The 15,921-nt window shown below is 43.6% G+C and overlaps 1 non-coding gene and 1 pseudogene across 1 annotated transcript; both read right to left on the minus strand.

Annotated features, from left to right (window-relative positions):
• Window positions 1–13,887: 13,887 nt before the first annotated feature.
• Window positions 13,888–15,792, minus strand: LOC119625055 (patched domain-containing protein 3-like; annotated as a pseudogene).
• On the minus strand, window positions 15,742–15,845 carry LOC119625549 (small nucleolar RNA U13). The gene has a single exon (XR_005241741.1). It is a non-coding gene; the product is annotated as a small nucleolar RNA U13 (small nucleolar RNA).
• Window positions 15,846–15,921: the final 76 nt, after the last annotated feature.

Genomic DNA, 15,921 nt, shown 5'->3' on the forward strand with positions numbered 1-15,921 from the left:
CTTACAAGTACTTCCCACATTCCACTTAAGTGCAAGCTAGATTGTTTTCATCCTCTCCAGAAAGCTTAACTGAATCCTATGTGCTTCTCTGGCCAGTACCCTAATTATGACCTTTCTTTTTTATTCAGGTTTATTGAAAGGATGTTCTTTTTTTTTTTTTTAATTATACTTTAAGTTCTAGGGTACATGTGCACAACGTGCAGGTTTGTTACATATGTATACATGTGCCATGTTGGTGTGCTGCACCCATTAACTCATCATTTACATTAGGTATATCTCCTAATGCTATCCCTCCCCCCCCCACTCCCCACAATAGGCCCCAATGTGTGATGTTCCCCTTCCTGTGTCCAAGTGATCTCATTGTTCAATTCCCACCTATGAGTGAGAACATGCGGTGTTTGGCTTTCTGTTCTTGTGATAGCTTGCTCAGAATGATGGTTTCCAGCTGCATCCATGTCCCTACAAGGACACGAACTCATCGAAAGGATGTTCTTTAACCCCCTAGCTCTATATCCTTTCATTGTAATGTAGCTTGCTCTTCCACCACACCCTTGAAACTGCTCTCACTAGAGTCAGCAATGACCTCTCAATTGTTAAATCCAAGGAACATTATTCAGAGGTTGTATTTGACTACTTTCCTTCATTTAATGCTGTTGCCCACTCCCTTGTCCTCGATACTCTTCTTCCTCTGCTTCTGTGACTCCATTCTCTCCTGGATCTCTTCCACGTCTTTGATTCTTCCTTCTTATTTTCCTGGAGTGGGGGACCTCTTCTCCACCCATCTCTAACATGATAGTGTTTTCCTGGATCCTCTTTTTAGAGCTCCTATTCTCCTTTCATATTCTCCCTTGGTGATCTCATCGACTCTTGAGGTTTAAAACCTCCAATATACTGTCAACTTTCAAATCTACATCTCTTCATGGAACCTCTCTCCCAAGCCCCAAACTAGAGTATCTAAATGCTTCACAGATAGTGTTTGGATATCCCACAAACACCTCAACTCAGTATCAAAAAGCAACTCATTCTTCTCCCATCTAATTCTCTAGTATTTCTATTCTTGGTTAAGGTAGCACCATCTGAGTAGTCAGACAGGGTTTTTTTTTTGTTTTGTTTTGTTTTAGATGGAGTTTCACTTGTGTCACCCAGGATGGAGTGCAATGGTGCAATATTGGCTTACTGCAACCTCTGCCTCCCAGGTGCAAGTGATCCTCCTGCCTCAGCCTCCCAAGTAGCTGGAATTACAGATGCATGCCACGATGTCTGGCTAATTTTTGTATTTTTAGTAGAGATGGGGTTTCACCATGTCAGCCAGGCTGGTCTTGAACCCCTGACCTCAGGTGATCCGCCTGCCTTGGCCTCCCAAAGTGCTGGGATTACAGGCATGAGCCACCATGCCCAGCTGTCAGACAGGATTAAAATGTGGGTATTGTCCTCAACTCCTCTGACTTTCTTACCTTAGATCAATCAAGCACTACCTCTTGCCAATATCACACTCTACATATTTATTGAATATGGCTGCTCTTCTCCATCCCCACTGCCTTAGTTCAAACTCTCATGATCTCACTTGTGTGACTGTAATGACCTTCTAACTGGCCTCCATCCCTCTGGGTCCATGCCTTGCACCGCTACCTCTGCCCTCAACCATATCTATCCTCCACACAGTGACCAGAGAAACTATACCTCCTTGATTAAACCCCTTCAGTGGCTTCTTGTAGACCAAAGAGCAAAACTCAACCTCCTTAGCTAGGCATGCAAGGCCTTCACTGCCTGACCCCAGCCCTCTATTCTGCCACTTCCCCTGCCCTCTATTTGAAGTATCCTAAACATTTTGTGCTGTTTCATGTCTCTCTGCTTCTACTCATATTTCCCAGAAAATTTTAACCTTATTTGACCACATCCCACCCTCCCATGTTATTCTTTTGCCTCCAAGATTCAACTCAGTCATTGTATCTTCTAGGATGTATTCATGATTCTTTTAACTTGGCTAAAGTGCATTTTGTGACTACGTCATTATAAAATGGTATACTGTGATACACACACACACACACACATTGCTTCTCTTACAAGTGTGAAACAACAAGAGGGCTGATGACATAAGGAGGAATAAATGGTGGAGACAATGAAAGAGTACAGGGGAAGAAAGGGAAGGGAGTAAGAAAGGAAAGAAACAGAGAACAAATTGTGCACTACGACCAAAACCAAAGGAAGAGAACATTTCAAGAAGGAAAAAGTCACCAAGGATGTACAGATGACAAATAAGTATGAAAATATGTTCAACACTGTTAGTCATTAGCAAAATGCAAACTAAAACCCCATTGAGAAACATCTACATGCCCTTTAGAATGGTTAAAATGTAAAAGACTGACTATCTGAGTGTTGGCAAGGTTGTGGAGGACCTGGGACTCTCACATACTGCTAGTGGAAATGCAAAATGGTGCAACCACCTTGGAAAACAGTTTGGCAGTTTCTTAAAAAAATTGAACATATACTTACCATATGATCCAGCCATTCCTCTCCTAGGTATTCAACCAAGAGAAATGAAGCACACATCTATACAAAGATTTTTACATAATATGTTTATAGCAGTTTTATTCATAATAGCCAAGAACTGGAAGGAATCCAAATGCCCATCAACAAGTGAATGGATAAACAAATTGTAGTATATCTATACAACAGAATAGTACTACCCAGCAATACAAAGAAATAAAATATTTATATCCACAATAATATGAAGACAATAAAGAGCACATAATGCATGATTGCATACATATTAAATTCTAGGAAATGCATTCTCATCTATAGTTGCAGAAAGCCAAGCAGTGGTTGCTTAAGGAAGAGGTAAGGTGGAAAGGGTGGCTATGGTCATAATTTGATTGTGATGATGGTTACACAGTTGAGTACATATACCAAAACTAATCCAATTGAATGCTTTAAATATGTGTCATTTATTGAATGTCAATTATACATCAATAAAGCTATTATTTTTAGAAGAAGAAGAAGGAGGAATCCAATAGATCTGAATGTAGAGGGAAAAGTCAGAGGGTAGGGATTAAAATGAGGCCACAAAAACTTCTTGCTGATTCTCACAGCAGTTCTGCTAATGAAATCAGGGTGAAAGCTAGAGTGCCAGAGTAAAGGAGCAAGAAGGGGCTGATAGATGTGTAGAAGGAGTGTGTGTTTATTGCTCTTGTATAAGTCTGCTAGGGCTGCCATAACAAAATACCATGGACTAAGTGGTAGAAATTTATTTTGTCCCAGTTCTGGAGGCTGGAGGTCTGAGATCAGGGTGCCAGCATGGTTGTTTTCTGCTGAGGGCTCTCTTTCTGGCTCTCTTTCATGGCTGCTTTACACTGTGTGCTCACACTAAAGGACGGATGGGTGGGAAGCAAGTGAAGGAGAGCCCCGGTGTCTCTTCCTCTTTTATAAGCGCAGCGCCATGTCAGACTAAGGCCCTACCCTTACGACATCATTTAAACTTTATTACTTCCCAAAGGCCCCATCTCCAAACACTATCACTTTGGGGTTAGAACTTCAACATACAACTTTTGGAGGGACACAAACATTCAGGCCATAGTAGCTCTTTAAGAATTGAGGAAGAAACTTGAAGGGGTAGGAAGATTAAAGAATAAAAAACGACATGAACACATTTGTAGGAAGGGACTTGGACAAGAGGAAGCAACTGAGAATAGAGGTGAGTATGAAAACTGGGCATGGTTGGAATGGAGAGTGCAGGTGGGGGGTCAGGGAGTTAATGACTTAATTCAGCAGCTTCTGTGGCCCAGGCAGGCAGGAAGCTAGGCGATAGACATAGGTGGACTCGTCGAGTCCTCTCACAGCCCCATGTGATTGGTGGGGGGTGGTGTTACCTTCTTTTTCTGGGTGAGGAAACAGGTTTTGAGAGGTTAAGAAAAAGAGACAAGATGAGCAGCTCTGTGTCAGCATCAGGATCTGATTGCAGAGCGTGTGCTTTCTTCCCTCTCCCTTCACCCATGACCTTATAAGACCTCCCTGATCCCCTGAACTACAGATGCTCGTATTTCCAAGAGACTGAGATACCTCAAGGGTCTTCAGAAAAAAATCTAGTTGAAAACTTTAGATTTTTTTACCGAGGATCTTTTTTCTTTTTCTCCTTATGTCTCCTGTGGTAATTCTGCTGTGGGTAACTCCTTGTGTCTTTCATTGAAGAATGATCTTTCCTTCAAAGCTTTAACTTTTTTCTTTTAGTTAGTAGTTTAGAAAAATATAAATGAGTTCCATCCATCATGCCCTGCAGCTCCATAGCCAATGGAGCTAGAGTATTGGAAGACATGAATTTCTCTTTTATTTCCCCATTCCTCATTCCTTTCTCCCTCCTTCTCCTCTTTTTCTCCCTCTCCCTTCTCCCTCCCTTCTTTGTCATTATGTTGTGCATGGTGGCATATATAACACCTCTCCCTCTGCCTAGGTGCCCTGTGGGAACTTTTCAGATCTTATAGCCATGAAAACTATTATTGGTACTCCTTGAAAGACTTCTGTACACAGAGCACACTAGCCACTTTGTAGAATGGAGATTTTTTTCTCAGAGCATTTTAGACAACTGCACTCTCTTCTGAAAATAATCACACTTAATACCTCACCTCTTATTTGTGCAAAATGTTATCTCTCCTCCTCCACTCCACTCTTTTCCCTTTCGTCTCCTCTCCTCCTCTTCTCTTCTTTCTACTCCCCTGTCACATGTACCCAGGTCTTTCCTTGCACTGGGGATCAGTTGTGGCTGTGAGATCATTTTACAGCAGTACTTCAGGACTTATTTTATTATTTATTTACTGCCCAACAAATTTTATACTTATTTTTTACTTATACAAATTTTTTAATTATTTACTGCCCAACAAATTTTATTTACTTTGTTTTAAAATATTTTAGGAAATAAGTTCAAATCTGAGAAATCATGGTGGAATGGGCCCAACCAGAAGAAGACATTCCAGAATTGTGGATGGTATAGACGGCTCACTGATAGCTCCAACTCCAAAAGTCCCAGCTACTCTTACTCATTCTCCAGAAAGATTTCAGGCTACCAAAAGGTACTGTACCTGGTGAGATGGAAGGAAGGATACTGCTTAGAATAACAAAAGTGTCCTCTTTTAAGTCAATTAATAAACAGTATTGGGGGGATTGAAGGAGTCTAAACTCTGGGAGTGACTAGCATCTTATATAAAGACCTTGTACAAATACTGAGAGGGCTCAACTCCTTCCAATATACTCCAGTCAATAAAGGACAGTGAACCGTTCCTCAATTTAACCTCTTCTCTTTTTCCTCCCCTCTTCTCTTTTCTCTTTCGCTTCCATTCTTCTCTCTCTGTATATTTTTCAGACTCCAAAGAGTGTATATCACAAGGAAGGCCTTTCCAAATTCTCCAAATCTATTTAAATTGAGAAGCACAGAACTGTCCTCACTTTTTTTTTTTTTTTTTTTTTTTTTTTTTTTTTTTTTTTTTTTTTTGGAGTCTCGCTCTGTCGCCAGGCTGGAGTGCGCAGTGGCGTGTTCTCGGCTCACTGCAACCTGCACCTCCCGGGTTCAAGTGATTCCCCTGCCTCAGCCTCCCAAGTAGCTGGGATAATAGGCAAGCACCACCATGCCCAGCTAAATTTTTTGTATTTTTATTAAAGATGGGGTTTCACCATGTTGGCCAGGATGGTCTCATTCCCCTGACCTCATGATCCACCAGCCTAGGCCTCCCAAAGCGCTGGGATTATGGGTATGAGCCACCACACCTGGCCTTTTTTTTTTTTTTTTTTTTTTTTTTAAAGATGGAGTCTTGCTCTGTCACCCAGGCTGGAAGGCTGGAGTGCAGTGGCCTGATCTCAGTGCAGTGCATCCTCCGCCTCCCGTGTTCAAACAATTCTCCTGCCTCAGCCTCCCGAGTAGCTGGGACTACAGGCATGCACCATCACACCTGGCTAATTTTTGTATTTTTAGTAGAGATGGCATTTCACCATCTTGGCCAGGCTGGTCTTGAACCCCTGACCTCAAGTAATCTGCCTGCCTCAGCCTCCCAAAGGGCTGGGATTACAGGCATGAGCCACTGTGCCCAGCCTGTCCTCACTGTTCTAACAAAGGTTCTAACATTGCTTAGAATAATAGGATGGTGAATTATTGTCAGAGAAACACGGCCTCTCCAGAGACATGTCTACAAATCAGAGATGCCCTATTCTGTGTGGATCTCTTTTCACCATGACAGAGAAAGAGAGACATTCATACTCTATAGTATGAATTACTTTGTAATACTCTGTATGATACTCTGTCTGAATATTCTGTAAATCATACTCTGTAGTATGATTAGTCTGAGTATTTTATCGGGGCCTACCAATGACACTCTAATTGAATTCTGGCAAAAATTTAGAATAAAAAATAATAACAGGCAAAGTAACTCTGCTACTCAAGATGCTGTTAGTCTGACACATGGCCAGAGTTCAAGTGTATTAAAGTCCACATTTCCAATGTGTAGATGGAAGATTTAAGACCAATATGTCAAGTCAAGAGGACCTTGGGAGTTCACCTCAATCTAAATATTCCTACAGTCAAGGCTAGGAGAATGCAAAGGGAGATGGGTAGTACAAACACTGGGCTTAGGACTGAAAAAGGACTGCTGAAGCACGCTTCAGGCACATGGGGTCCCCAAGCAGGACGTGACACATCCGCATCCCTGGTGAATAATCAGAAACACCTGAAGCAGGCAAGAACCATGGAGACACAGCCACCTGCCCTCCTGCTGCAATGCCCGGTATACACATTGTCTTTCTGATTCATATCCACATACCTCCTGTCTTGGGCTCCCATGTTTCTGTTCACTTGTCAGGGCTCCAGAGGCCTTTGTGTCTATTCAACTGGAAAAGGTGGGGCTGCGGGACATGATGCTGAATGCCTTCCTCCTGAGGAAACAAACCATGGCTGACAGAATGAAGAGCCCTGTGAGTGTGTAGTGACAAATGCTGCCTAAAGCTCTGGTCCTCTTTTGTATTTAAGCAAATGAAAATTCTTCACTTGGAATCTGTTGATCTGATGCTTTCAACCTATTTGACTAGGACCATTAAAAATATATTGTAAAGAAGTGAAAAGGGAAGTTGAATAAGAAGTAGAAAGGAATCAGTTCAAGTGGATTACAGTCATGCTTTAAAAATGTATGCATTTTCCCAATGCTGCATTTTGTTTTGTCACTTTCTAAATGAACTAGTTTCAGCACCTGCACTGGAACGTTCGCCTACTCTTGAGTGACCCACAGGGGTTTGGGGATTAGACAAGGTAAACAATGGCTCTTACTCATCTGGTCACCTGATAACCATCTGGTTATCTTGGTTTTTCAGACACTACCACAATGTTTGTGTTTAAAGGTTTTTATATTAGCCTAATCTATTGAAAAATTCTAAAACTAAAAACTTTAATCAGTAAAAAGTCTTCCTTAATTTTGCAAATATCATTTCATTATTAATTTTTTGATGAGAAAATCATTATGGTAATACATAGTTATTTAGGAGGAAAATTACAAGATTTATAATTCTAGGCTTTCTTCCCTACTTGTGACTTTAAAGGAAAGACTTAAATTTACCTAATCTAGTTCTACAGATGGGATATGACGAGGGCCAGCAATTACTGCTCAGCCATAATAGAAGCAAAGGGTCCCTTCTAATAAGCAATTCTCAAAAAATATTGACCAAGTGGAAAAAATATAATCATTCATGAACTGACCTTCAGGATTATTCAACACCTATCAGATCAGAAAGAGCTCAGGCAATATAATTACCTGTATTAATTTTGTCAGGGTCTGGGGACTACTTACTGGCTAATAAGTTAACCTGTTACTGTTCCATGGATGCTGGCAGAAGGCACTCAAGACTCTTTTGTCAGAGACAAAGAATTTTATTATGCACAGCAGAGTAGGCAATATGATCTTCATGTTTGTGTCAGTCCCACGGGGACAGTGTGGAGGAGCCTACATGCAGGTAGTGGCTTGTGTCACAGTGAAAATCAGTGAGCTTGGGGAACCTACCGCTTTTATAATAAGCCTGCTCTTTTTCCTGGAGGGAGACATTACCTTATCACTCAAGACTGCTCTCTGCAAACACAACCCTGAGAAATGGTTGTGAGGTAAAGTGTGATCAGAGCCTTGCATCCTTGGCATACTCAGCAAGATGGGTAGGAGCGGGAGAGAGACACAGAGGAGTGCCTCCCAACAAGCTTAACCTAGAAAGAATGTCTCAGCTCTGTAGCCTCTTCCTGCTTGAAATTTGCTTTAAGTTTGTACACATGTACTAGGGTGGGGAGTTCTTATAGCCAACTGTCTACTAAAAATATCATTCTCCTTTATCACAGGATGAAATTGGAAAAGTCAAGAGAGATGTTATAGTTGAATATTGTCAGAAGTAAGTATAGTACATGTGAACAACACATGCTGATTTCTCTGACTCTGAATGTAATAACTAGCAGTTTTATTGGGTAAAATCAAGTTAAACTGTCCTTTGACATGCATAAAAGCATCGGAAGTGAAGGATAGGGGTCGTTATGAAGGGGTTCATGCCTCTGCCTTCAGGCCATAGCTGCCTGACCCAAATGGAAATTTCTTCTTGATAGAAGTACTCTTTCTCTTTGAAAAGTCCTCCAGGGATGTAGATCCTGGAGCTTCTGTGAGAGGTGGAAGAATCTGGATTCTCCTTCTGGACATCCTGTCTTCTGACTTTCAGGTTTAACCACCACATGTCTCACTATGCTCTTTGGGATCAGATCATGGCATACTGCAATAGCCTGAGAAATCTTCTGGAAGATTTTCCTACCATCAGGGACACCTTTTTCATGGTAGGGCAACCACAAGAGAAGAAGGGTTTGAGAGACTCCAAGGAGGGCCTCAAGGCTGACCCCAGGTGCGTAATTTCCTTCAGTGTTTATTACTCTCCTTCCCTGGCCCTACTTCTCCCTGGGGAGAGGCATGTTAAGTTTAATATTAAACCTTTCCTCCCTTTACTGCACTTGACCTTGATCTTCTTGTACAAAAGGGTAAAAGGAAGAGTTAATACTGCAAGAATAAGAATATCTTTGTATCTGAACCCAGAAGGGGTTCCTTGTTTATGGGCTGTTTGACTGCGTTTTCAGTCTATGCAGTTTTGTTTTCCCTGGGGAGCCCAGAAATTTTTAATCAGTCATAACCCTTTACATAGCCAGCATCTAAAATAATCAAACAAATAAGTAAACTTGATCTTGAGCTGTCCTGGCTTCAAATATTCTGCTCAATGGAGTAGAAGAAATATTGAGAAAAAAAATGATATACCAGTGCCTTGGATAAATCAGTGTCCTTCTGTTTATAGTGTGTGTGTATATATATATATATATACAGACACATTGTATTAGTGATATTAAGTGATAAGAGCAGAGCTGCTTCCATACATACCATGCATTATCCAGTTTTCCAAATTTTCTTAACTCAGCCTACCTAGAGTTCACCTACCTGGATGGAGGAGTTAGCATATCTGTGCAGTCAGTAACCACACTTTCTTAAAAAAATAAAAAAGAGGCTACTATATGGTTATGTAGCCTCCAAACAGAAGCAAAAACACCCTGTAGGGTGAGCTTACCTCATTCCTCACTCTTCCCCTTGTAGCATGGAACTTGAGTAACAGTAATACTTAATACATACGATCATAAACTGGATAGATGGAAGGGAATTGAAAGATCATTTGTATCAGACCACTTTCCCTCATTCATTCATGCAGGTTTTACTCAACCATCATTTATTCAATACCTACTTAGCATTAGGCACTTTGTTATGTGCCAGATTTACAAAGGTAAATAAGTCATTGACTCTGGAAATAAATTCAGTCTAGTGGGGGAAAGCTCTATAAACAAACATGTAACTTCAAGAATAACATGTGAGAGGTATGCGAAGAGGTCTGTGAGGACACAAAAGAGGCAGTGTTTTATTCTACCCCAGGGTTACAGAGAGGAATTCAAAGACAAAGTGATAGGAAAGTTGGAGTTCACCAGGAAAATGTGACTGATAGAACAGGTTAAAGAATGCAAGAAGTCCTTACGCCCTTGACTGACTGATGGCTAACTACCAAAATAGTGGCTAGTCCCACCTTGATACTTATGAAATGCCAAGTTTATGGATACCAGTGATTGGTTTCATGAGCTCAGCCATGCTTTCACTTGGGTAGATGTCAGTATTTGCCAAATGGAAAAATGCATCTGAGAGAAGAGTGGAGGCAAAGGTACTTCAGTAGACTATTTTGCTGAAGGGCTTGACTGGACACCTGTTGCCCAGTGAGGCCACAGTGTATCCTTCTCTCATCACAGGAGAATCCTCTAAGACTTCTTAGTGCCATTTTGTCACCTATCCTCTAGCCAAGTTAACTATTTATTAGCCCAGTCTACAGTTGAGATTGAACTTTAAAAATAGTTCAGCCAGGCGCTGTAGCGCATTCCCGTGGTCCCACCTAGTTGGGAGGCTGAGGTGGGAGGATCAATTGAGCCCAGAAATTCAGGGCTGTACCGCACTATGATCATGCCTGTGAATTGTGACTGCAGTCTAGCCTGGGCAACATAGGAGACACCATCTCTAAAAAATACAATAAATAAGTTTTTAAAATTAAAAATAGTTTCCAGAATTCTAACCATGAACTTGCCAACATTTGTGTTTTGGATAAAATGTATTCAGGGAGTCCATTTTTATTTCTGATCTGTTTCATTTGCAGCAACTATGTAAGTTGATCCGGATATGGAGAGGAGGGAAAAATCTAATACAGGTCTTGCTCTATTCCTTTATTATTTCTTGTAGATGCTGTGTGTTTTCTAAAGATTAAGGGAAACGGTGAAGCCTAGACCCCTCAATCATCTCGTCAGTTAATGTGTGATAACTTCAGGGTAGGGTCTTGGGCCAGTAAAGTATGAGCAAAGTGAGTGCCCACTCAGAGCCTGAGTCACACAGTCAGCCAGCAGATGAGCTGCAACTGATATAGGCTCAGTGTTTCTCTCCTACACCCATCTCCTGCTTCCTAAACTCTCTAGATGTTAACATAACCCTTTTAATACACTCATGTAAAAGGGAATGTAGAAAAAGGAAATTCTGTCTTATGTGAAAGTTTGGAAAAATACTGTATAAGACTCTTCTAACTCCAAAGTCAGTGGTTCCATGCACTGAGGAACAACTAATGAAAATTAAATATCAGCCACAAGAAGATGTGGTGGAGAGAGACATGGACTGGGAGTCAGAATATTTGGACTTTGCCCAGCTCAGTCATACATTGCCCTGAGGTCTTGGGCAAATCACTTGTCTTCAGTTTCTGGGCCTCAATCTCTTCATCTAATGACTGAGAAAATTGAAGAAGCAGCTCTCTGAAGTTAAACATGTTATGATTCTTGGTGGTAAGTTATCTAGAGCATGATTCCAAGGAATAGGACTGCTGAAGAAATACTTTATGGAAAGGGACCATTTTGAAGACTGCTCAGGACATGGCAAATAGGAATCCTCCCAAGCCAGAGTTAACTAGAGATGAAGGGACAGAGTTGAGGAGTGAGGACCATAGAGGAAAGAGGTCCTCATCTGATTCATAAAACAAGGGGTTGAGCTAGAATGAGGATAAGAAATAAGGTTTATTCTAAATGTCAGTTCAAACAATGCATTAATGGCCCTGCTGAGGATTCTGAGGCATCTCAAGTTTGTGAGAGTAATTGTAATTGATTGGCAACGTCTGCCATGCTCAAGGAAAGGCAGAAAGGTAATTTCCATGCTATGGGTTTGCCATCCTTGACTAGAAGAGCCCTACTTAATTCTGCAAAGGCTGTAATATATTGTGTTTGGTTTAGCAAAGACACCCCTGTCCCGGTAGAGGAGGAGCCAAGGGGAGCCCTCTTCCTAAGCAGGAAGTCCCTTGAGGGTTCCATTCCCTTCATGGCCCTAGAGGAGACTGGAGTCTGGAGCTTAGGATGACACTTCAATCCACTCCAGGAGCAGCTGCATTTGCTGATGAACAGAGAGAGGATGCTAACATTAATTGAGCCCTTACTTTGTGACAAGTAGAGCCACTGTCATCCCATATAGTTACTTTGTGCAAATTAGAAGGCAGCACCCCTTCATCTGGGCAGCTGTAGTCTCATACCAGGGAAAAGCATCTAGTAAGTAAAGTACAGGTTGGATCTTGGCCATCGCTTGTTGCCTCAGGGTACAACCTGAACAACAGTATATGGCAGCCTTGGTATCAAGTGCTGGTCCTTCCCCAGCAACAGGAAATAGGTAATTACAGTATACTGTGATAAAGAATAAAGTAAAATAAATGTTTAATGAAAGCACCCACCAAGAAATAGTATTATCTGAAGGATTGGGTTGATGGGAATGGGGAGCAAAAAAGGCTCCAGGGAAGAGGGGATGCTTAACCTGGGTCTTGAATGACAACTAGTGCTCCAGGGAGACAGGGAAAAGAAATTCAGCTCAAGCTGGGACAATTGCATGTACAAAGGAACAGAGGTGTGAGACAGCATGTGGACTTGTGTGGGACTCATATCCGGAGTTTGTGAGGGCAGCAATGGGAAGTAGAATGTATTGAGGGGTGAGGAAAGAGCCAGAAGTCTGTGTTTGTCCTTCAGGTCATTGGGAAAAGTGGAGCAAGATGATTGTCAGTGACATTATGTAGGAAGCTACTAAAATTGTAGAGACAAGAGATGTTTAGAAGGTGAAATCAGCTAGGCCAGATGGCGGATATAATATGAAGCTGAGGGAGACGGAGGAATCTAAGATGTCACTCGGAATCTCTGGCTTGGGTGAATGAGAAGACAGCAGTGCCCTTATTGTTAATGGACACAGACTTTCAGTTTTAGACGACGAAAAAAGTTCTGGAGTTCTGGACATGGATGGTAGTGATAGTTGCACAACACTGTGAATGCACTCAGTTCCACGCAACTATACACTTAAAAATGGCTAAATGACTGAGAGGTGGGCCCTGGGGTGGCCAGCTGGGCTCGGAGCTGAGCAGGGTCAGGATGGACGAGGACGTGCAGACCACCCTGAAGATCCTCATCATTGGCGAGAGTAGGGTGGGCCAGTTCAGCCTCCTCTTGAGGCTCACAGATACTTTCAATCCAGAACTTGCAGCAACAACAATATGATTAGCCAACAGTATGATTAGAACATATGCCAAGTGAAACAAAGGGATCATTGTCATAGAAGTTGCCTCAAATTCCAGTTGTCTGGAAAGCAATGTAAAGTGGACCACCTGCCACAAAAAATATACTCAGTGAGCTACAAGCAAGTTTTGGGGACTTCCCAAAACCAGTGAAAACTTCAACTAAAAGTAGAATTTCAAAGTACTGTAATTTGGTTGGAAACCAACCCTCCAAATCAAACATGAACATCAATGTTTATACTGAACAGCCTCATGTGGTAGACACAAGATTTGTGTTATCAACTTGAATGTTACCAAGGGTTCACGATTTCCGGCATCCATTGGTGTTCTTTCTTTCTTTCTTTCTTTACTTTGAGATGTAGTTTTACTCTTGTTCCCAAGCTGGAGTGCAATGGTGCGATCTCGGCTCACTGCAACATATACCTCCTGGGTTCAAGCAATTCTTCTGCCTCAGCCTCCGGAATAGCTGAGATTACAGGCATGCACCACCATGCCTGGCTAATTTTTTTTTAAATTTTTAGTAGAAACAGGGTTTCACCATGTTAGCCAGGCTGGTCTCGAACTCCTGACCTCAGATGATGCACCTGCCTCGGCCTCCCAAGGTGCCGGGACTACAGGTGTGAGGTACCATGCCCGGCCCCAATAGTGTTAATTTAAGGAAGTTCGATTGGCCAGGTGTGGTGACTCATGCCTGTAATCTCAACACGTTGGGAGGCCAAGGCAGGTGGATCACCTGAGGTCAGGAGTTCGAGACCAGCCTGGTCAATATGGTGAAACTCTGTCTCTACTAAAAATGCAAAATTAGCTGGGCGTGGTTGTGGGCACCTGTAATCCCAGCTGCCGAGATCATGCCACTGCACTGCAGCCTGGGTGACAGAGCAAAACTCGCCTTAAAAAAAAAAAAAGAGAAAAGAAAAGAAAGAAAGAAAGAAAAAAGAGAGTCGGATTAAGTAGAGCAAACCCAGCTGTGAGGCAAGGACCCTGTCAAGTAATCATACAGTGCTTTTGTTTGGGTTCTGGGAGCAAGTCTTCCTCATCCCTCCCACTTTCTCCTGACCTCCCTGTAAACCTGAACTACCAGATACCTCAATTTTCTTCAAGGCCAGAGTGTTCTTAATGTTGCTAAATTGGTTGAGGAAATGGGTTGAGCCACTCTTGCTCTGCATGTTTTCCTCAGGGTGCTCTTCAGGCAGTTCAGCAGCCACATGGCTTTGGCCTGCAGGAGTAACTGGCCCATTACCTAGGCCAGTTACATTTCAAGATGTGTCCTCCAAAGAAGCCAATCAGCATAGGGATGCTCACTGTGGTTGTAACTCAGGTCGAATGTTTTGTCCACTTGCCAGGCATCCAGGAACGGGTTGGGGGGCACACAGAGCCTCTTGTACCTCACGCACACCTACGCGAACTGGATCTGGCTTCCGTTTCCCTGTGTCACACGTAGATCCTGCACCGCGCTGTCCAATTTACTGACTTCGCAAAGATGTCCGGTTCTGGCAGTGGGTTGCTGTGGGAGCCCACCAGAATCCAGGTGAAACTGGCCTGGGTGCACCTCCTGGAGGCGGAGAGGTGGTAGGAATTGTTGGTGGTGAAACAGCCCCTGCACAAAGCGTCTCTCCGCCTTGGCCCGGCTCCCCACCGGTGCACTGCTCCTCCAAATCTTCCTCTTCGTCCTTGGGCAGGTGAAGGAAGCCGGTGCCCAGCGCGGCCATCAGCATCATGGGCGCCAGCAGGACGATCCAGTGGTGCGCGTCCACCTGCCACCCTGGCCACTGGAAGAAGAGCGGTGCCTCCAGGCAGTCAGTGTGGCAGTGGCGCCTGCAGACCGGATCTCCGGGGTTTCCACCTCTGGCAGAGGAGCGTCGTCCCCTCCAACGCCGGGGATGGCTACGGCCCCTGCCCCTGCCCCTGCCCCATCGACGGTCGCCGCTCTGAGGGCTGCCCTGAAGCCCCGCCCGGCAGCAATTCCGGTTCCTGATCCGACTCCGGGACCTTCCCGGCCCCGAACCTTGTGGCGTCAAGCTACGCTCTGTCTGGGACCCCTGCGGCCTCTTGGAGCCTGGCCCCGGCTTCCCCTCTGACTCGGACCCCGGTTTCGGCTCTGACCCCGGCCAGACCCCAGCCTTGTTGCCCAGTCCCGCTTCCTGGGCGGCGACTCAGTCTCGGAGTCCAGCTGCGCCACGACCTTAGAGGAGCTGAAACCTATTTCCGGGAAGCACAGGCGGCGCTCTCACTCGGCACAGCGGGTGAAGAAGCCGCCGGCGGAGCTGCCACCTCAGCCCTACCCAACGGCTTCCTGGAGAAATTCTAGGGGAGCCTATGTGAGTGCCCCTGGAGCGCAGGCGGCGTGGGGAGCACGTGGTTGGCCCCGTTGCCCAACTAATCTGAAATGTATTGGTGGCGTGCCTGGCCTCTCAGGAGGTTCAGCAAATACAACGAACACTTCTTCAAGGCCATCAAATGCGTGCCTGTCCTAGGAGACTTGCAATGTATTGGGAGAATTTGGGTGTTTCTCCCCCCAACACATAAACGGCACAGAAATTCCACGTGTCCTGAGCTACAGATTTTACCTTTCTTGGAGTTCACCCAGTAGCAGTTTGAGGTCAGACAGGTAGTGTGATGACGTTGTACCAAGGTTCGAGAGTAGCACATCTCACACACATGTGTGAACACCCAATTGTCAGGCTCATGAACTACAAAAGAATTCTAAAGTCTTTTAAATAAACTTCCACTCCTGCTCTGAAGAAAAAAAAAAAAAAGGCTAAAATGGTAAATTTTGTG

Source organism: Chlorocebus sabaeus, chromosome 13 (genome assembly GCF_047675955.1).
Source record: "Chlorocebus sabaeus isolate Y175 chromosome 13, mChlSab1.0.hap1, whole genome shotgun sequence".
NCBI lineage: Eukaryota > Metazoa > Chordata > Mammalia > Primates > Cercopithecidae > Chlorocebus > Chlorocebus sabaeus.